Raw genomic sequence first — 22,218 nt, forward strand, 5'->3', positions numbered from 1 at the left:
AAGCAGAGAAAAATCAACAAATAGCTCCCTTACAAAAACAAGAATCTACTACACTTTATTATCCGCAACAATTCAAACTACTCATTTTGCAATTAAAAACATAATGAACCTCAGACGAGTCTCCAAAACTGATTAATTGGTTTTATCAATTAACACTTCATGAAAACGAAAGAAGAGAACTAAAATTGATAGCTCACAAGTGGTCACTCTAACGCTCAAGTGTTTGGGTAAAAATTTTTTTGGAAACGCTCTACATTTTACTGCACAAAGTGGTCACGTTGGGATTACATCATCCATCCGGTCAAAATTAATGCATTAAAATTAAACAAAATCATAGGTCTTTAAGGGTTGTAACATTGGCTAAAGGTTGGGGTAGGAAAAAGGGAATTTATAGGCAAAAAGTTAAATGACTCAAATAGTTAAAATTTTTGCAAAAAGGACACATTTTTCGCATTAGGGAGCTATAAACCACCTCCCCACACTTAAAATTTTGCTTGTCCTCAAGCAATTCAGAATCCAAAAGGGACACTGTTTCCGCTATGTATATGAAGGTTGAAGCTCAAGGTTGTGTTTATGAGGCAATGAAGTATTCGGGAAGCAACTAAAAATATAAACACGTCTTTTATCCTTTCCTCTATTTTATTGTTTTTTTTATTTGGTTTTTAACCATTTTTTTTTGTCTGAATAGAGGGGAAAAAGAGTGAAATTCAATTGGGTAAAGGTTGCTTCTTCTATTAAAATTACAACCTTTTAATGAATGCTAGCGAGAATTTGAAGGATAAGTGTGTCTAAGGATTTATTAAAACTAAATTGAGTCAATTAACTTGGGTGAGAAAGGATATTTAAGAAGGCTAAGATTTGTAACAGGGTTGATCAAAGAAAGGGGTAAAAGGCTCAAAGGGGCTTATCTAGTGGAATTGTTAAGGGATTTTGGCTAAACAAAGAAATAGGCTAAATTTCACAAAGGGCTATACCTAGGTTGCCTAATCATTTCAAGTTTAATAGAAACACAAAATTCAACCAGTATTGGATGCAATTCCTATGAGCACAAAGACAATAAATGTAATCCCACACCTAAGAGATCAATTGTTCCTAATCATGAGTCTAAAAATATTGATCTTTATGGCTTTAACTCACAATTGAAGGGTTATTTGTATCAATCCTAGCCTCAACTAACGTTCCGTTTCATGTCAATTTTAGGCAAATAATACTCTTTGGAGACTCAAACGTTGTTCAAAATTTTTCGCATGCATAAATTTCATTTAGAATGTGCAAATTTTTAAGCGCATTGTCAACTGTATTGCGGGATAGCTAAATGTATCAACTTCAACTGCCTAGGATTCTTTTTATTCCTAGAATTAAAAAGCAAACAAAAACAAAAAGCATGAAATCCTAAAATTAAAACAAAAACATGCAACCTAATATAGAAAAACAAAAAGAAATTAAAAACATACAAATGGCAGAATCCAAATTCATCATATCCTAGTATCTCCTCCCCACACTTACAACATGCATTTACTTCCATCATTATATAAAAGTAAAACATAAAGTGCAGAAAAGAAATAGGATAGAAAAACTCCCTCAGGGGTGGCTTGTCAATCCAACCCCGAATTTCCGATGCTAAATTTTCAATTCCAAGCTGCAGTCCTGAAAATCAATCCGGCGTCGGTGAGTATTCCGATTAGAGGGTTCTGCCAATAGAAAAAAAAAGAAAACAAACATAAGAATAGAAAAAACAAAAGAATAAGAGTAGAAAAAGCAAAAGAAAAGAAAAAGAAAAAGAAAAAAAAAACGTTAATTCAATTTTTTTTTAAATAGAAAATAAAAAATAAAAAAAATAAAAATTTTTTTTTGGTGTGTCTCGCCGAGATGAACAGTGTCTCGGCGAGACGACATGAGAAATTTTTTTTTTTTAATAAAAAATATATTTTTTTTGTGTCTCGGCGAGACGACACGAGAATTTTTTTTTTTTTTTGAAAAACCCGAATTTTTTTTTATTATTTTATATATATATATATACATATATAAACAATTATCTCAACCTATTCAATTTACATAGATTATAATCGAAATAGTCCCGGCAACATTTAATCAAAAACTTGATAGTGTTGTTGTCGGGTATTTCGAAATATATTCTAATTATAAATAAAATAGTTCCAACCAAATTTAATCTAATTATAATCAAAATAGTTCCCGGCAACGGCGCCAAAAACTTGATACTCGTAAAGTATATAGCATTTAATAAGACAAGTGTATCCTATCGCAACAAGTAATATTGTGCTAAGCACGAGATCGAACCACAAAGACTATTCGTTATAACTAGTAAATCTACCTAGAATGATCTAATTGTTTAGAGGGTTGGATAAAAGTTGGGTTTTTGATAACTAATTAACTAATTGAAAGCAATAAAGATAACAAAATAAAGTGAACAATTGACAGGGTAGAAGGTGAATTGACGGATGGCACAATATAGGTTGAGGACTCCTTTGATTAAATCCTAGGTATGGGTTTAGGGAGTTCAGATTTGTGTTTTACCAATGATTGAAGGTAATTGCCCTAAGTGAAAGACAAATTTGTACGGGATTTGTCTAACCTATTCACATGCATTCGGGTGACGGCTTGATTAGGCATATACCCTAGGTCATGCAAAGCATTAGGTTTATTGACAATTAAGGCTAAAGCCGTAGCCCAGCCACAAAGCCTCATTCCTAGTGGTCTCTAGCGAAGTCAAATTTACACAAGTTCGGTATAGACGATTCCGTGGTCAGGTTCTCATCTATCTATAATCCTATTTAATGTCAGGGTCACAGGCATTAAGCGCATTATATACATAAACAGGCTAGTTGATCATTATCAATGTTCATTCTAGCATAAATCCTGTTCCTAACAATTTCTAGGCATTAAGCATGCATAAACTAATCAATCAAAGGTCCTAGATCCCTAATCATACATATTCATACAATCAATTTCATCCCCATCCCAAATTGGATGGAGATCAGTTCATAGACAAACCAATCATAGCAATAGGAAAATAGGAACAATGGAAAAAGCTTCAATTGAATATAATTGCAAAAGATGAAAGGGAAAGAGATAGAAATCCAAAACCCGTTTTGCCGATTCCAATTATAAAAATAGAAGATGCGGAGCTTCTCCCATCAATCGTTCTTGACAAAAGAAAATAAAAAATGAAATAAACCTAATCTAGAAACATGAAAATAAAACTGAAATAAAAGCTAAATCTACATTGTGGAGGAGAGAAAGCCCTAGCGGCTCTCTGATTTATTCAATGGCTAATCCCCCCTGAAAGATTAGGTTTAGCTCCCTATTTATAGAATTAGGAAGGAAACCCTAATGCCTCAGGGGTAAAAATGGCATTTACAAAGTGTTAAATGGGCTTTTAGGGCCTTGATCCGCGAATTTCAGCAAAGGGGAAGGCGCAGGCGCGCCTTCCCCCGCCTCGTCTCGTCGAGACAAGGCCTGTCTCGACGAGACGAGGGCTTGTCTCGACGAGACAGGTGATGTCTCGCCGAGACAGGTCCTATTTGAGGAACTGTGGCTCCGGCTTTTATCTGTTTAGGTCCCTGGGCTTCTAAAAAGTGCTCTAATGGTCCCTGAGAAATCCCAAAAGTGCTCTGATGGTCCCTGAATGATCCGGAAATGCTCCAATAGGCTTGGGTCTGGTTCGAAAATGCACGAAAGGTCCCTGAAAATCCCTGAAAACACCGAAAATGCCATAAATAAAGGAAAATACTAAATTTAATTAAAAAGTAATAAAACGATACTGAAATTAAATAGAAACAAAGGGAAAACAAACTAAATTAATCCTAAAAACCCTATATAAATGGGAGCTATCAGTACTCGCGCTTGGCCCTCCGGCACTATATCCAGGCTTCATCCACTTAGTATAAGCTTTCTTCGGCTCACCATCCCCCTCAACTGTGAAGGCGCAACTATACATCTGATTGAAATCAGTAAAAGGCATGTACCGCAGCTCATTCTTAATATACGGCAAAGTGTTGCCAATTACCATTCGGATCTGATCCTGCTCAAGCAGCTTCTGCTTCATAACTGCCGCCTTGGCTCTCCACCACCTTACAAAATCGGACAAAGACTCCCTAGTCTGCTGCTTAGTACTCTCCAGCTCCTTCAGAGTAACCTCAAGCATAGTGTTGAAACTATATTGAGCGACGAATGACTTCGCCAACTCCTTCCAATCTCTCTTCGTCACCAGCGGCAACGCATGAAACCACACAAGGGCAGCCCCCTCCAGGTAAGTATTGAACAGTCCAAGAACTTGATCCTCAGTCAGGATCGTGTGTTTCATCACCGCAAGATACTGGTTCATGTGAGCCATGGGATCCCCAGTTCCATCAAACTTCTTCATGTCAGGGAGCCGGAATTTCAAAGGCAAAGCAGTTGCCGATAAACAGTTCTTCAAATTATAAAAGTCCTGACTTCCGGAGCTTCCCGCACGTAGATCCTGCACCTCTTGAGTAATGTGCCGCTTCCATTCCTCCTCCTTAGCCTTCTCCTTCTCAAGCTGCTTTCGGATATAATCCTGATAATCATTCTCATTCCCGAAGCGGGGACCAGTGTTCACTTCATTCTCGGCATGCTTACTACCGCTCTTGTTATCCTTCAGGGCCAACTCAGCTAGCTGGGCTAGGATTGCGGCCAACTGATCATTAATGTTGTTCACGGAATTCTCCAATTCGGCCACCTTTTCGTTGGTCGCAGACATACTGACCGAAGACTGAGTATACTCGGACGAAGATGATTCAGAAGCCACAACTGCCGATTCAGAACTGACAATCTATAGCTGATCGAACTGCCTGACTAGCCGGCTAGTCTCGTGAAACCACAACCGCTTAATGATGAAGTCTGCGTGAACGGTATCCATTAGTATGTATGCATGATTTTATATGCATGATTCATGGTGTGTGCGTTTATTTATTTACGGATATATAAGATAAGAAGAACAAACGTCAGTCTAATTACACGTATCACAACATCTCTCTTCCACCCTTATTCCTCCACACACTCGATGGTCCAAGTCTCTTTCCTAGGATTTTGGTTTGGGGCTCACATTGCAGTCCAAGGGATGCGTGATGCCGTCGATTATTGCGAAAAAAGTAAATCATCCATCAGACAATACAGTTCGTTTTGACGTATCAACGTTCAGTGACTAAGATATCGACCAAATGGATTGTCCTTTCAAATAACTCGTCTTTCGTTATTTTGCGAGACGCATTAGTTCGGGTTTTGATTCCCTTTTGAGCGTATCTCGGATTTAGACATGGTACGAGTTATTCTTTTTAGTTTAATCGTTCGTCATTGATAATGACTCGTTCCCTTTTATTCGCGTGGGTTCGTGTCTCGATTTTTGGATTACGACGGGATCTTTTGGATCTATCGAGAGACGTAACCACGTGCTTATTTAGTGATGATATCACTTTTGGATTTTTTTAGGGAACGGACCCATTGCGTAACGTGTTTGATTTTAGTGTCAAGAATTTGTTTGCTCGTTTTGGCTACGTGAAAAAGACGGCGAGTCTTATTCGAGCGCACGATAATCTTTCGGCTAATAACAACTCTTTATTTCTTCCAATTTATGGGATATAACATCCTAGCGTGGTTATAGAAAATCAACATTTCGTTTAATCGCATGCTTATTCGAAGCGAGGATATTACCGTTCTTTTCACTTTGGCACAAGTTAAGAAAACATGCAGATTGAGCCATATTTCTTGTAGTTTTGGTAATGGTCGAAATGATCGAGCCATTAGTCAAACCCACAGTCTCGTCCATATGGCGCAATTATGCGGTTTAGCTTAATTCAGCTTCGTGATTTTAAGCGGCGTATATACTCGTTCGAGGCTCGTATTCAACGGCATTGGTTCATTTTCTTTAACTACTCTCGGGATTGACATATATCGTAGATACGGAATGATCTTGGTCGGTTTCATTTTTTTATTTTCTTTAGTCACTTTTGCGGATTAATCCATTTCTCTTAAGAACAACACAAGGTGTAACGTAAGAGTTCTTTTTTATTCAGAAGGGACGGGCCACGTTTATGAAACTCTTTACGTTACAACGGGGTCGTTCAAAGCAGAAATGTTCTTCATTTTTGTTTTTTCATAATCTCGCTTTATCCCAACTTATTTAAAGAATGTGAGTAACGGCTATCGTTAATATAGTCTTTTGAATCGAGATATAACTATCCTTAATACCAAGCCGATTTGTACTAATACGTGCTTACGTCACAACATATTTCCTGAACATGTGCCTTCTTCGAGACACGGAAAGGGACTAGACGGGTCGCACAAGTTCATTCATACGAGATGACTAAGTCGTCTTTAGTTCGAATCGTTTCGACGCTTTGGGGTAGTTTATATATCGGTTTAAGAGTATATATTAACGCATCGTTTCATTTCCTTTACATATTTTAGGATTTAGACACGTATCATGGCAATTTGAAAATACGAACTGATTCATTCATCACATAAAAAATGGTAACGGGTAATCCTATGGCAACTTCTAAGGCTACTATATGCTGACACGGCTGATCGCGGGACCTCACAGGACCGCACAAATTCGCCCCTAACGAATGGATAGGGACCCTTTGGCGCCTTACTATAAGGGGGAACTTACACTAGCCTCTTTCGAGCGACGAATGGACTCTCGCTAGAGGTTTCGCGGAAATTACCCAAAAGGTTTGCAATAATGCTTATGAATGCATACGGAAAGAAATAATACGATCCGTCCCCGTTAAAGGCTTAATACACGCCTTTCGGAATCAAATTTCTCGCTTCCCCAGCAGAGTCGCCACTTGTAGGTGCCGCGGCCTCGCCCGGGGGATGGACACCGTTGACGACAGATGCTGTGATTGGCGACGAAAGCAACCAATCGTGGAATCAAGCTGCTCGGCAGGGCCGGAGCTCGAAGTATGGAAGAGTCACCACCCACGAATGGGAAATGAACACCGATCCCTTGCGGGAGACCGATGAGGGTTCGGGAAACTTAGGTACGAGCCGAGAAGGCTAGCTCCTTTCTAGAGAAAGGCTACTAGGCACCCCGACATCGCCCGGTTATGAACCACCGGCCTCCTACTTAGCATGTTAGGCGCTAACGGACTAATCGCATATTTCTTTAAGTTTAAAATTCATTTGAAACCTTTTCTTTCTCGTTTGGAAAACCGTTTTGAGCATATATTATTGAAAGCCATATTAGTAAAGAATCACCCATTTACATGAATTTAGAGTAGATGGAGGAAAGAGGGAGATAGAAGAACGAATTGATTTATTTACAACATGAATTGTGTCTTAAGTTATACATTAAATCTAAACTAACCTCATTCCCCAAAAAACGAGTTTATTTACATGGTTCGTACCTTAATCGCCGTTGGAACGATTTAGGTACGTTTCAAAACCCCGTTAATTTACATGACATCGACTCGAATCGCCGTTGGAACGACTCGAGCGTTTGAAAACGTGAGATAAGAAATTTTAACAAAAAACGTGATTAAGCATACAAGTCCATTTATTTTTGTACAAAAACTGTTTAATTAGGAAAACGATCCAAAACTCGGTTATTTATAATGAAAATGGTTTTAATTACAAGGTTCACTTAATCCGCCGTTGGAACGAATTAAGATTTCAACACGTGATATTTTTGGAAACGGTTTAAAATGACAAAAAAATTTTATTTACACTTTAAGAATATCTAGAAAAGCTTTAATTTAAACAAACAACTTGAAATCTTTTTTTTGTCTTTTATTTTCCCTTTTCACTCAATTATCCTTCATTTGAATATGATGACAACAATTGATAAATTAAATCCAAACTCACCCAACCAAAACATTTTCCAAAGCGTATATATATATATAGGAAATTCCAAAGGAAAAGAAGAAAGAGGTACATATATATATATTTTTTATAGAAATGATAATTACACATATACATTTAAAAGAAAAGGTAAATAATGAAGACTATAATTAATAGGTAAAAATGACAATAATATTCACAAATGATAGGAAACTAACTTTTAACCCAAAAATGTTATGATAAGTGTATATAGAAAATAATCCCTAATAACCCCAAAATGACAAGTATGTATAGTTTAAATGAATTTAAAGGAAAATCTATATATATACATATAATTTTATCAAGTTAAATTAATGAAAAATAATATCTAAACATGTTGAATAAATATATACAAAATAATTAAAAATAGTTTGAATGCATGTATTACATAATTATACATATATATATATATATATAAAGGATCAAAAGTCTAAAAGTTGAGAAAGAAGGACCAAAACAACATTTTTTACATTTCAGAAGCTTCACCGACGGAAATTCCGTCGGTAAACTGCATTTTGTGACAGAAAATGGACAATTACAGAAACAGTACCTATCTTTCCAGATTTGTTCAAACACGTTAAATCTACTCTATTCTATCGTTTTGGATCTCCGAACTACCAAAATTGGATCATAGTCTATAACGGAGACTCCTAAAACGATGTTTTATTTTTAAAACGTTAATTAAAAAGGGATTTTCTAAAATCTATATATATGCAACGTTTTAATCCCGAACTACCCTCAAACGGGATCACGGTTCGTGTTGGGAAGTTAAAACGAGGTTTTTTTTATTTCAAAACCAAAACAAACGTTTATTTAATACGAAACGAGAATTAAATAAATACGGGAAAGTAAATAAATGCAATAAATAAATAACTAAAGAAATTAAAATTATAAACTAAATAAATAAAGGAAATAAAAGAAATAAATAAATGACACGAGTCTAGTCCTCGGATAATACCTCAAGATCGATATTGACAACTGAAGTCGGTTGATTCCACGAATTATGATTTTTCGGTGTTTTTTGTTTTTTTTTTGTAAAATATTTAACTTTTAGAAAATTTGGATTTTAAAAAAAAAAATATTTTCTCCCAAAAATTGACTTTCTCTCTCTAAAAATGTCTAGAGTGAGAAAGCTCTCCAAAATTCCTTTTTCTCTTCAAATGCATGGGGATCCGTGCCTTTTATAGGCACGGATCCCAAAAAAGTTTTGGGCGTCGCTGTTGAGCGATTTCCGCAAGTGCACGGTTTCGCTTGTAGTAATAAAAATATCGATCCCACAGAGATACGTTTTTTAACGAAAAACTTATTTTTGAATTATTAATTTCGAACTTGTTGGATTTATTATTAAATGTAAATGAAAAGTGAAAATTGGATTAATTGAATTTAGGAAATTTGTTTAATTGAATTTGTGAACTTTGAGTATTTGAAAATGCTGGAATAAGATTTTATATTTAGAATAAATCGATTGTTAGAAAGGTCATCAGATTTTAAGGATGAATTTTACAAAACAGGAACATTTATAACTTATTAGAAAAACGAATGAATTTATTCATTTGCATTAAGCAAAGAAAACAACTTAAACTTTCTATCGATTATGATGATGAAATAAATGACGGAACCTCTAATTAATTGGCTTTGAACGCGATAAAACCCTTTCGGGATAGTTGCCCTTACTCAAATTAAAACTCTTTCGAGATGATAATTTGCCTAAGTGTTCAACAAAGTTTCCTTGTAATGATTTTGAATTCAAGTGCATATTAATGAAAACACCAGCCTCACTTATATTGGATTGGTTACCATAAGTGCTGCATAACGATTTGTCGAATAGAACGGACTTTATTAGATGAAATATAAATTGATACAAGTTTACAGAGAATAAGGAGCATCGAGTTCTTCGAGGGCGTGTAAGTGAAGGGCTTGATCGGTTCCGCTTCCTTGGGTTTCCTAGGAGGTTGTTAGGCTCGGGGGCGAACACTTTACTCAATCTTCTCGCTGTAACTTCGTAATAGGGATTCGGTCGGCCACTACCATGATGCAAACTAAAACTGGAACAATGTCTAAACGCTACTGAGTTGTAATTAAACTATAAACAATATGTGTACCTCATCTTTCTTTGTACAGAATCTAATTTCTAACTCTCGAAATGTTTTTACTTAGAACTTCGACATAAGTTCTATGCTCTGATTTCTATATCTATATTATAGCATTTCATTACACTTTTTCTCAACATCAACTTTTTATTTATAGATGTTGAAGGGTTGTGTTTGAAGTGATGTATCCGTTGGTTAAGAGTCGTGTCCGTTGTGAAAGGACGTCTTTATCCACTTGAACGAACGCGTTTCTTGGATTTTCAGCATGTGTTAAATGCTCTTGGTGAATTTTCTGCACTTACCGAGGATAGTAATTCGCGGCCGTGAATGATGTAGCATTGAGCTGCGCGACGGACGAAGGGGAGAAAAGGTTATACCACGCGTGTCGCGGCCGCGGATTGAGGATCCACTGTCGCGGCCCGACAGGTTTTCTTACTTCTTGCTTTCGTTCGTGTCCTCGACTTGGCGCTTTCGATTTACGTTGTCTTTGACTCCTTTTGTAGGGTTTTTCTTCTGTTTTAGATCCTTTTTCGTTCCTATTTGGATTTTACCGAACATTCAAGTACCTTGCAAGAAAGAAAGATATTCGAAAGTAAAAGTAATCTAAACAGATATAAACAACACGAATTTGTAATAAAAATGATATAAATATTAATGATATTTTAGGTATATTTTGGGCTTAACAAATCTTCACACTTAATCTTTTGCTAGTCCCGAGCAAAATTTCACTGAATTTATTCCTTAACTAATCTCTTTATAAAAATAAAACATATATCTTTGTTTTTACCTTTTAAATTAGTTAAACCGAAAAGACTAACTTCGCATGGCAAATTTATACGCAAAATATCAAACTAACTTAGTATAAATACGATATATCATTCGTCTTGTATTTCAATTTTTAAATTGAAGTATTCGGGACGATGTAAGCACGCATGTTATTGAGTTTTTCATCTCAAGGCATTTCAAAGCACCAATTTTCCTTTCCCAAACTTGAATTATTATATATGAGTATTAAGTTTAATTTATTTGCTTAGTTACGCCCGTGATAAGGGTGGTCTCGATCGTAACTTTATATGCATTTGATTTGTGTTCGCTTAAGAGGTACCGACCATGCCATGGGTGGACGCAATCGTTACTTTAAACTTTAAACACGCTTAATTTTTTCTTATTTAAACATTCCTTCCATACCTCGATTGTGATAAGGGTGGTCACAACCGTGGCCAAAAGTACGCTTTATTTATTAATTTCTTCCCTTTCATACCTCGATTGTGATAAGGTTGGTCTCAATCGTGGCCAAAAGTTAAGAATACGATTTATTGATTAATTAATATGAATTGGGAAAAAGAAAATTAGCACATTCATCCTATATTGACTTAAAATTCAACATGTATTATGGCTATAGTTTCCTTAAAAACTTCAATTGGTGTTAATGTAAGACAAAATCAAAACCGAGCTAAAAATTGTTAGTTTAATTTAATGCCTATAAACCTAATAAAAATTTAAAATAAGATTTATTGTATCATGAATTTCATGATATGAAATAGAGATTGAAAATTAAGAAATTGTTTTTTTACTTAAATACATTCACTCGAGACAATTTTACTTAAAATCGTGTCGAAGATTTGTGAAAAATATTTTGAAAAATATTACCCGTATAGAAATATTTATTTCTATCGATAATGATAACCTAAAAATAATCATAAAAATTTTAACTTATGATATTTATAAATGTAAAAATGATATTTCATAAAAAATGTTAAGTTTTTTCATTTGTTGCAATATATTTAAAAGTGTTGCAATATACGTTGCATTTGTATTTTGAAAAACAAGTGATGCATACATTCATTCATTCATTCATTCATTCGTTTGCATAAAATGATATATGTATATATCTCCTCCCACACTTAAATTGGACCATGTCCTCATGGGTGCAAAAATGGAGATAAAACACTAAAGATAAAACAAACGGAAATAAACGAAAGATATAGCAAAAACATTCATCAGAAAATTAATAAAAACTGAAATTGTACGAAACATAAGAAAATAAAAATGTACGAAACTGAAATTGAAATAAGATAAGATAAAAATAAAAGATAAAACCTAAGCATGTGGCGGGGAATCCGGAGGTGTTGGTGAAGTTTCCACATTTCGGCGGTGGAAAAATGAAAGCATCCGATGCCGAGTTGAACGATGCGCACGCCTCAAAGTATTGAGGTTGTCATTCATCACCATATTGTTCTCCACCAAATCATCAATTCTCAAATTCATTTGTCGATTATTTGCATTGATTTGGTTCAAAATCCGCCTTAAATCCATCGGATCATTATCTTGTGTTGCTTGGGCTTGTGGTGCAGCTTCTCCACCGTCCTCCGCTCCTTCTTCCTCGGTACCTACATTATGAGAACTAGAAGCACCTCCACCCATAGTGCCACGAAGATGTGCAATATGGGTAGCATACGAAATAAAAACAGGAGGAGCCGCAGAAACCAATAAATGAGCCCGCTCAAGTGCCGCAGTGTCCAAAACCGGAACATATCCATGGTAGGTGGACATATCAAAAGTAGCCAATTCATCCCGTGCTCCCAAAACAATAGCGGTGATTAAATTACCGAGAGGGACTTGAGTGGTGTGAGCCCTCGAAGCACGATACAAATTGTCAAAAATCATTCCAATGCTATCAACCCGTAAACCCTTGAACAAACAATCCCAAACAAACAAATCCCGAACTTGAATCTTGGAACTCTCAACACGACCAAAAAGTGAAAAACTCAAATACTTGTGAAAGAAGAACACACAATTGTCCTTAATCAACTTGCTCGAAGTGTTTTTGGAATCAAAAGAAGTTTGGTCAGACAGAGTTTGCCAAAAAGAGTTATTATCAAAATCCCGAGGCTTATCATAAAAGTCACTAGTAGGGAAACCAAACATATTACCCATAGCCTCATAATCAACGGTATAGGTGACACCATTATTCCGAAAAGAAATTTCAGTCCTCTTTTTGTTCATCGTCAAAGTAACCAAAAATTCAACCACATACTCTTGAATTTGTGGAAAACGCATAGAAGCAAAAGTATCCCATCCCAAAGTTTCAATAAAAGCAGTAATTTGTGTAGTGAAGTTCAATTTCCTTACCGAATCAAAGTCAAGAAACTGCATATCCACGAACTTACGATTGGCGTTTGAAAAGTGCTTGTAACGGCCAACTTCTTCTTCAGAATGAATGTCGAAATAAGCCCCGCAACTAATCCTAAGGCGATTAGCCTCAGTGACAGCTGGCTTGTGTCCAACACGCTTTGCTCTAGGCATGGTTATGGTGTTTAGGGTTTAGTATGAAAGAAAAGAGAGAAAAGCTTGAGGTTGAAGATGAAGTAGAGGTGTTGTGGAGACTTGAAGTTGAAAGGTGTAGGTGATTGAAAAGGGTAATGATGAAATTGGGAAGAGTAAAAGTAAGGTATTGGGAAAAGGTAAGAGTAGGGGATTGGTTAAAATTGGAGGTGATGTAAGGTTTGTGTAAGTAATAGGTATATATAGGGTTTGAGGAGGAAGTTAAATAGTTAGAGTAGGAATAGGAATTGGAATAGGTAGAGTTGAAATAGGAAAAGGAATAGGTATAGGTTGAAATGGGAAGAGGTGGAAAATATAGGCCAAAATCGGACTTGGAGTGCCTTAAATACGCGTGTCGCGGTCGTGGATGTGTATCCGTGTTCGCGGATCGCGTTTTTAAACCAATTTTGTCTCTGAAATTTTCGAAGAATTTTCTGAAGTTACCGAGAATCCAGAATTCGCGGTCGCGAATCGCGTTTGGCAGCAAAATTTTTTGTCTGAACTTGGAGTAAATTTGCTGAAGTTACCTAGAAGTCATTAATTCTCGGCCGCGGATCACACGGTGGTCACCCAATTCTGCATAATAACTTCAATTCATGTAATTTCTTGATAGTTTGGAACCTGTACTCCTTTAAAATGTGATCTGTACTTAAAAACATTAATGTAAAACATTAAATGATAAGGAAAACCAAAGGTTTATCCTTATTAATGGAAAATTTAAAATGAAAAATGCATTAAGTAATAAATGTTAAAATTATGATTATGAAAGGTTTGTAACTAAAATTAATTGAAGCATTTATGTGCATTTATTAATTTAAGTTAAATGAATCTTATTTTAGGAACTTGAAATGTAATTATTAATCAATTAATTAGTTAATGAATGGATTAAGTTTGCATTTAATTGATTCATTGGTATAGATTTATGAAATTAAAATGTAACCATATAATAAAAAACAAAGTATAATGCAAAAGAGAAATTTTTATTTATTAACATATATTTACAAACAAACAAAACACAAGCTATGCTAAAAATTCGTCCCCTTCAATCGGGATTTTCTTAGCCCTATATCGTTCTATTTTCAACTGCACGAAGGCTTGACGTTCTGGTGCAGAAAGAAAATTTGGTCCTGATCGAAAAACTCGCTTCACTAGACCTTCAAATTCTAAAAATTCATAGTCTAGCATCGGAAAAGATTCTGCATCACTCCAAGGAACAGAAATACTGCCCTTGGTCCCTAGTATTATTCCACATATAATATTCCCGAACCCAACCTTCTTAGCCTTGGATCTAGATGCGGCAACAAGACCCTCCATCAGAATTTTTGAAGAATCAACCACGTTGCCTTGAAATATATCGCCAAGGACAAAAAGATCAGATTCTTGGACGACACTACTGAACGTGCGACCGAACAGGCTGTGACTCAGAAACTTATGCAAATATAGTATAGAGTTGGAATAGAAAGACTTATTATAGGCAAGTTTTGGGTGGAAAGGCCAGATACCGGTGAGCATTCGCCAAATATCAGTGGACGTCATATCTCTTCCATGATGACGTTTGGTAGTATCCTTCAAGGGAAAACCAAACCAAGCATGCAATTCAGGATATCCAAAAGTGAAAGTTTTGCCATCCCGACGAAAACTGAGACGCACCCGACGTTAACAAAACGCACTGTACAGAAGAACTCTAATATCCAGTCTCCAATTATAGGAAACTTCATATCAACAAATCTGGTCCATCCTAATCGCTCCATGTAGCGACTCATATCATCTTTAATTCCCAACTGATCGTTAAGAAAGTCATCCATGTATAGCATTCCGACAAAGAATGTGTATCGTAGCCTCAAGAAGCGCCTTCCCTCTTCATGATTGAAGATAGGAAAGTGACATCTGTAACGCTCTGATATATCAACACGTTTATTGCGTGAAGCAATAACTTTCTTAGATGAAGTGCTTGAGGAAGCCATAATGTTTGGAAAGAAAAAGTTCTGAACTTAGTGTCTGGATTTGTGAATGGTAAGAAAATCAGAGATAGTTCTGATAGAGATGAAAAGAAAGTGACAGAAAACTGAACCTCTAGAACCTATTTATAAAATCCTAGGATAAAAAGAGGTGTTGTTTTTGAAATGAAAAGGCATGAAACAAACCTCTTAAAAATGAAAAAACTCAATTTTTCGTTTCTGAAGAGTTGCATCTGCTGGAAAAAGGGTTAATTTGGGCATAATTTCCCCGTGTCGCGACCGAGGATTCTGACCCGCGGTCGCGACACGCTGATTTCCCTACGAAAATCAGTTGTCAAAACTCCAAATTTCCGATCCTCTACCGAGAATACTCATCCTCGGTAAGTTCAGAAATTTTCCTTTCAAATTTTAATCAGAATTCTCAACTGAGAATCTGAAATCCTCTACAAGTCCAGAAATTTTCCTGGCTGCTAGTTATACCAAAATTCTCAACTGAGAATTTTAAATTCTCTATAAGTTCAGAAATTTCTTACCTCCTTAAGAATTCTATATATGTGAATTCTCAACTGAGAATTTCAAATTCTCAACTGAGAATCACTGAATTTCTTCTAATTCTCATGAAATTCCAAAAAATTAATTAAAATCATGACTCGAATATATTTTTCTATATCTGAAATTCTAATAAAATGATATAATCTAAAACAAAATAAATAAAAAATAAAAATGAAAATAAAAATAAATAAAAACTAACTATTAGAAAAATAAAATGATTTATATGTCAGGAAATCTTGTTACGAAATTAGTTCCTATTTCGGAGATATTTTCGTAATAGATTTTACATCGATTACCATTAACTTTAAAACGATTGCCGTTAGTTTCCTCAAGTTCTAAAGAACCATAGTCGAATGTTTTGACGACTAAATACGGTCCGGCCCATCTGGACTTAAGTTTTCCTGGAAATATACGAAGCCGTGAATTAAATAACAGCACCTTATCTCCAACATTAAAGTGTTTGACTTTGATCTTGGCATCGTGCCATTTTTTCACTTTCTCTTTATAAATCCTTGCATTCTCATATGATAAATGACGTAACTCATCTAACTCATTCAAATTGAGCAAACATTTCTTTCCTGCTTGTTGTAAATCAAAATTAAGCTTTCTAATAGCCCAATAGGCTTTATGTTCTAATTCAACTGGTAAATGACATGCTTTTCCATATACTAAACGATATGGAGTCATTCCTATTGGTGACTTAAATGCAGTACGGTATGCCCATAGCGCATGATTGAGTTTTTGTGACCAATCTTTTCTTGATGACGAAACAGTTTTCTCTAGAATCCATTTGAGTTCTCTATTTGAGATCTCCGCCTGACCATTTGACTGAGGATGGTACGGCGTTGACACGCGGTGGCGTACTCCATATTTTTTCATAAGCATATCAAAATTTCGATTTATGAAATGGGTACCGCCATCACTAACAACGTATCTAGGACAACCAAATCTACAAAATATATCGTCAAGAAAAGTAATAACTACTTTAGAATCATTCGTAGGGGTTGCAATTGCTTCAACCCACTTCGAAACATAATCAACGGCTACTAATATGTAAGTTTTACCATTGGAAGGCGGAAAAGGTCCCATGAAATCAATTCCCCACATGTCGAAGATTTCAACTTCCAACACGTTTGTGAGGGGCATCTCATCTTTCCTTCCTAAATTTCCCGTTCTTTGGCATTTATCACAACGAGTAATAAATGAACCAACGTCCTTAAACATTGTAGGCCAAAAGAAACCACATTCTAATATTTTAGCTACCGTTTTATTAACTCCATTATGTCCTCCATACGAGTTGGAATGACATTCTGTTATTATAGATTCATATTCATTTTCTCCAATACATCTCCTAATTATCCCGTCACCACATGATTTGAATAGAAAGGGATCTTCCCAAAAATATTGTTTAATATCGAAGAAAAATTTCTTCCTCTGTTGGGGAGATAATCTTTCCGGAACGATATCGGTTGCAAGATAATTAGCAAAATCTGAATACCATGGTGACATGATACTTTCTACATGATAGAGATGTTCATCGGGGAAATCATCTCGTATACCGAAAGTTTCACCTATAGGACCGTTTTCATCTTCTAGTCTCGATAGATGATCGGCGACAAGGTTTTCTACCCCCTTTTTGTCTTTAATTTCTATATCAAATTCTTGTAACAACAAAACCCATCTAATCAGACGCGGTTTTGCATCTTTCTTAGCAAACAGATAACGTAAAGCTGCGTGATCTGTATAAATAATAACTTTAGATCCTAACAAGTATGACCTAAACTTATCACATGCAAATACTACGGCTAACATCTCTTTTTCTGTTGTTGTGTAATTTAATTGTGCACCGGACAATGTATGACTTGCATAATAAATAACATGTAATTTTTTATCCTTTCTTTGACCTAAAACACATCCTACTGCTAGGTCACTTGCATCACACATGATTTCAAAAGGCAAATCCCAATCGGGTTTAGCAATTATGGGCGCACTGACTAAGGCTGTTTTCAATGTTTCAAAAGCTTTAATACAATCTTCATTAAAGTCGAAGGTTGAATCCTTCATAAGTAAATTAGTAAGTGGTTTGGAAATCACAGAAAAGTTTTTTATAAATCTTCTGTAAAAACCTGCATGTCCTAGAAAAGATCTTACTCCCTTGACAGTTGTTGGTGGGGGTAATTTTTCTATTACTGAAGTCTTTGCTCTATCCACTTCTAATCCTTTTTCAGATATTTTATGACCTAAAACAATTCCTTCGTCGACCATGAAATGACATTTTTCCCAATTTAATACCAAATTCGTTTCTTCGCATCTAGAAAGAACTCTATCTAAGTTTTTTAAACATGCATCAAAAGAATCTCCATAAACTGAAAAATCATCCATAAATACTTCCATGATATCTTCGATGAAATCATTAAAAATTGCAGTCATGCAACGTTGAAAAGTTGCTGGTGCATTACATAAACCAAAAGGCATTCTTCTATATGCAAATGTTCCATAAGGACATGTGAAGGTTGTTTTATCTTGGTCATCCGAGTAAATATATATTTGAAAGAATCCGGAATAACCATCAAGAAAACAATAAAATGCATGACCGGCTATCCTTTCGATCATTTGATCGATGAAAGGTAAAGGAAAATGATCTTTCTTAGTTGCCTTATTTAGGTTCCTATAATCTATACAAACCCTCCAACCGGTGGTGGTTCGCGTAGGTATTAATTCACCTTCATCATTCCTTACTACAGTTATACCTCCCTTTTTGGGTACACAATGGATTGGACTAACCCATTCACTATCCGAAATAGGATAAATGATTCCATTGTCTAAAAGTTTAGTAATCTCATTTTTGACTACTTCTTTCATGTTCGGATTTAAACGTCTTTGTCTATCCGCTTTAGGTGGCTTATCTTCTTCTAAGTGAATCCTATGCATTACAATACTAGGATTAATCCCTTTTAAATCTGAAATCTGCCATCCCATACTTCCTATTCTATTTCTAACAACTTCTTTCAATTTTTCTTCTTGATTTTCTGTTAATTTGTTAGAGATGATTATAGGTAGAGTGTCACTTCCGCCTAGGAAAGTGTATCTCAGATGGTTTGGTAGTTCTTTAAGTTCTAATTTAGGTGGAACTATTACTGAAGGCGGAACTGGTCCATCTTCTCGAATCAAAGGCTCTGGGTCCTTATCTTCTAATTCTTCGCCCATTACAGGTTCTATTATTTCTTCTCTTTGAACAATGTCATTAACACATTCTTCAATTAAATCAAGCTTCATACAAGCGAAATCCTCCATAGGATATTTCATCGCTTGATTCATATCGAACTCGATCTTATCGTCACCTATTCGTAAAACTACTTTTCCTTCCGACACATCAACTAGAGCACGTCCCGTGTTTATGAATGGTCTACCAAAGATTAGCGGACAATTAGCATCATAAGCAAAATCTAAGATAACAAAATCAGTAGGAAAAATAAATTTGTCAACTTTTACCAAAACGTCTTCAATTATACCATATGGTCTTTTAGTGGATTGATCCGCTAATTGCAAAACCATATTGGTACGCTTGATGTCTTCTTCTAATCCTAATTTCTCAAAAATAGACAATGGCATCAAGTTTATACTAGCTCCTAAATCGCAAAGACAACTTGGGAATTCCATATTTCCCAAAGTACACAGAATGGTAAAGCATCCGGGATCTTTGAGTTTAGTAGGTAATTTGCTTGATACTATCGAACTACATTCTTCAGAAAGTGAAATGGATGAAATTCCTTCCCAACTAATCTTTTTTGAAATTAAATCTTTCAAGAATTTTCCATAATTAGGAATTTGCGTAATTGCATCCATGAATGTTAAATTTATATGCAAATTTTTAAGTTTGTCTAAAAATGATAAAAGTTGTTTATCATGGTCCTTATTTCGGACCCTGTGTGGAAAAGGTGGCTTTGGTACAAAAGGTTTTGGATTAGAGTCAATTGGTGTATCTTTTTGTTTTAACGTATCTTCTTTGGATTTTGGTAAATCATTTCCAGGTAAAGTTGAATTTCCGGGCATTTCCGGATCTAAGTAGTTTTTCCCCGAACGAAGAGTGATAGCCTTAACATGCTCTTTCGGATTTTCTTCCGTTTGGATGGGAAGACTTCCCTCTTTGCGGGATGGAATTGATTTAGCAAGTTGTCCAATTTGAACCTCCAAATTATGGATGCTAGATGATTGGTTTTTGATAAGCTGATCGAATTTATTTTCGATCCGTTTAAAACCATCGTCTTGATTACTTACCTTTCCATTCATAGCATCTATAAATTTGTCGATTTTTGAAGATAAAGTGCTAATCGTATCTCTTGTTTGATTTTGATAATTATTTATACGATATTGATTAGCATTTGCATTATTATTATTATTACCATCTTTCCAGTTAAAGTTAGGATGATTTCTCCATCCAGGATTATAAGTATTAGAATAAGGATTAGTAGTTTGGTTTTGTCCTTGGACAAAATTTACCTGTTCTATCTCATTCATACCTTCGTAGTCAATGTCTCTCTGGATCGGATCATTAGGATCGCATGGTGCCATAAATTTATCAATTTTGTGCGATAAGGCAGAAAATTGGGCTTGTAACATTGCTACAGGATCAAGATTCATTATACCTTTAACCGATGATGTACATGAGGATGATGGTTTCGCCGTTGGTATATGTCCACGCTCTACGGGCCACATACTACTGTTGATTGCCATTTCCTCCAAAAGTTCTCTTGCTTGGGCGGACGTCTTCTTCATAAATAACCCTCCAGACATAGCATCTAATGAACCACTAGTCGTAGGATTTAATCCATTATAGAATGTCTGCATTAAAAGTGCATCTGACAATTGGTGGTGTGGGCATAAACGTTGAAGTTCTTTAAAACGTTCCCAAGCTTCATAAAGAGTTTCATTATCATTTTGTGTAAAAGATGTCAACTCTTTGATGACTCTTGCGGTTTTTGCTAAGGGAAAATATTTTTGTAAAAATGCTTGGGCTAATTGGTCCCAAGTTTCAAATGTTGCAGCAGGCATAGAAGTTAACCAAATTTTTGCCTTATCCTTCAAAGTGAAAGGAAAGAGGCGAAGTTTGATTGCTTCGGCTGTTACATCAGTAATTTTAAAAGTGTCGCAAATTTCTAAGAAATTTGTCAAATGTGCATTAGGGTTTTCGTTAGGCAATCCGTAAAACGTTACGTTGTTTTGCAACATATTAAGCAAAGCAGGCTTAATTTCAAATTGATTTGCGTTTATACGGGGTCTAACTACACTATTAGTTACACCGGCCATTCCTGGCCTAGCATAATCCATAAGTGTCGGTGGATCGGCCATGATTTCTGGCTGGTCTACTTTAGTTTTTAAGGGTGTTTTGTCTTTGTTTTTCTTGTTTTTCTTAAGTGTTCTTTCAATTTCTGGATCAAAAGGATCTGGTGGCGTGCCCGAATTTCGCGAACTGCGCATGAACTTGAAATTGTTACACGAGCCAAACTACCTTCAAAACAAAATTGAAAACAAAATGTGTTATATAAACTGAAAAATAAATAAAATATAAAAATTGTATAAAAATAATGTATAAACCTATATTCGAAAATAAAATACAAAAAATAAAAATTTGTCAAAAATTTTGGCGTATCCCCGGCAACGGCGCCAAAAACCTGTTGAGCGATTTCCGCAAGTGCACGGTTTCACTTGTAGTAATAAAAATATCGATCCCACAAAGATACGTTTTTTAACGAAAAACTTATTTTTGAATTATTAATTTCGAACTTGTTGGATTTATTATTAAATGTAAATGAAAAGTGAAAATTGGATTAATTGAATTTAGGAAATTTGTTTAATTGAATTTGTGAACTTTGAGTATTTGAAAATGTTGGAATAAGATTTTATATTTAGAATAAATCGATTGTTAGAAAGGTCATCTGATTTATGGATGAATTTTACAAAACAGGAACATTTAGAACTTATTAGAAAAACGAATGAATTTATTCATTTGCATTAAGCAAAGAAAACAACTTAAACTTTGTATCGATTATGATGATGAAATAAATGACGGAACCTCTAATTAATTGGCTTTGAACGCGACAAAACCCTTTCGGGATAGTTGCCCTTACTCAAATTAAAACTCTTTCGAGATGATAATTTGCCTAAGTGTTCAACAAAGTTTCCTTGTAATGATTTTGAATTCAAGTGCATATTAATGAAAACACCAGCCTCACTTATATTGGATTGGTTACCATAAGTGCTGCATAACGATTTGTCGAATAGAACGGACTTTATTAGATGAAATATAAATTGATACAAGTTTACAGAGAATAAGGAGCATCGAGTTCTTCGAGGGCGTGCAAGTGAAGGGCTTGATCGGTTCCGCTTCCTTGGGTTTCCTAGGAGGTTGTCAGGCTCGGGGGCGAACACTTTAC

At 35.4% G+C, this 22,218-nt stretch overlaps 1 non-coding gene across 1 annotated transcript; it reads left to right on the forward strand.

Moving 5' to 3' along the window:
- The first annotated feature begins 20,648 nt into the window (after positions 1-20,648).
- On the forward strand, positions 20,649-20,755 carry LOC136207597 (small nucleolar RNA R71). Its single transcript, XR_010676730.1, has one exon. It is a non-coding gene; the product is annotated as a small nucleolar RNA R71 (small nucleolar RNA).
- The last annotated feature ends 1,463 nt before the right edge of the window (positions 20,756-22,218 follow it).

The sequence above is a fragment of the Euphorbia lathyris genome, chromosome 9, assembly GCF_963576675.1.
Source record: "Euphorbia lathyris chromosome 9, ddEupLath1.1, whole genome shotgun sequence".
Classification (NCBI taxonomy): Eukaryota; Viridiplantae; Streptophyta; class Magnoliopsida; order Malpighiales; family Euphorbiaceae; genus Euphorbia; species Euphorbia lathyris.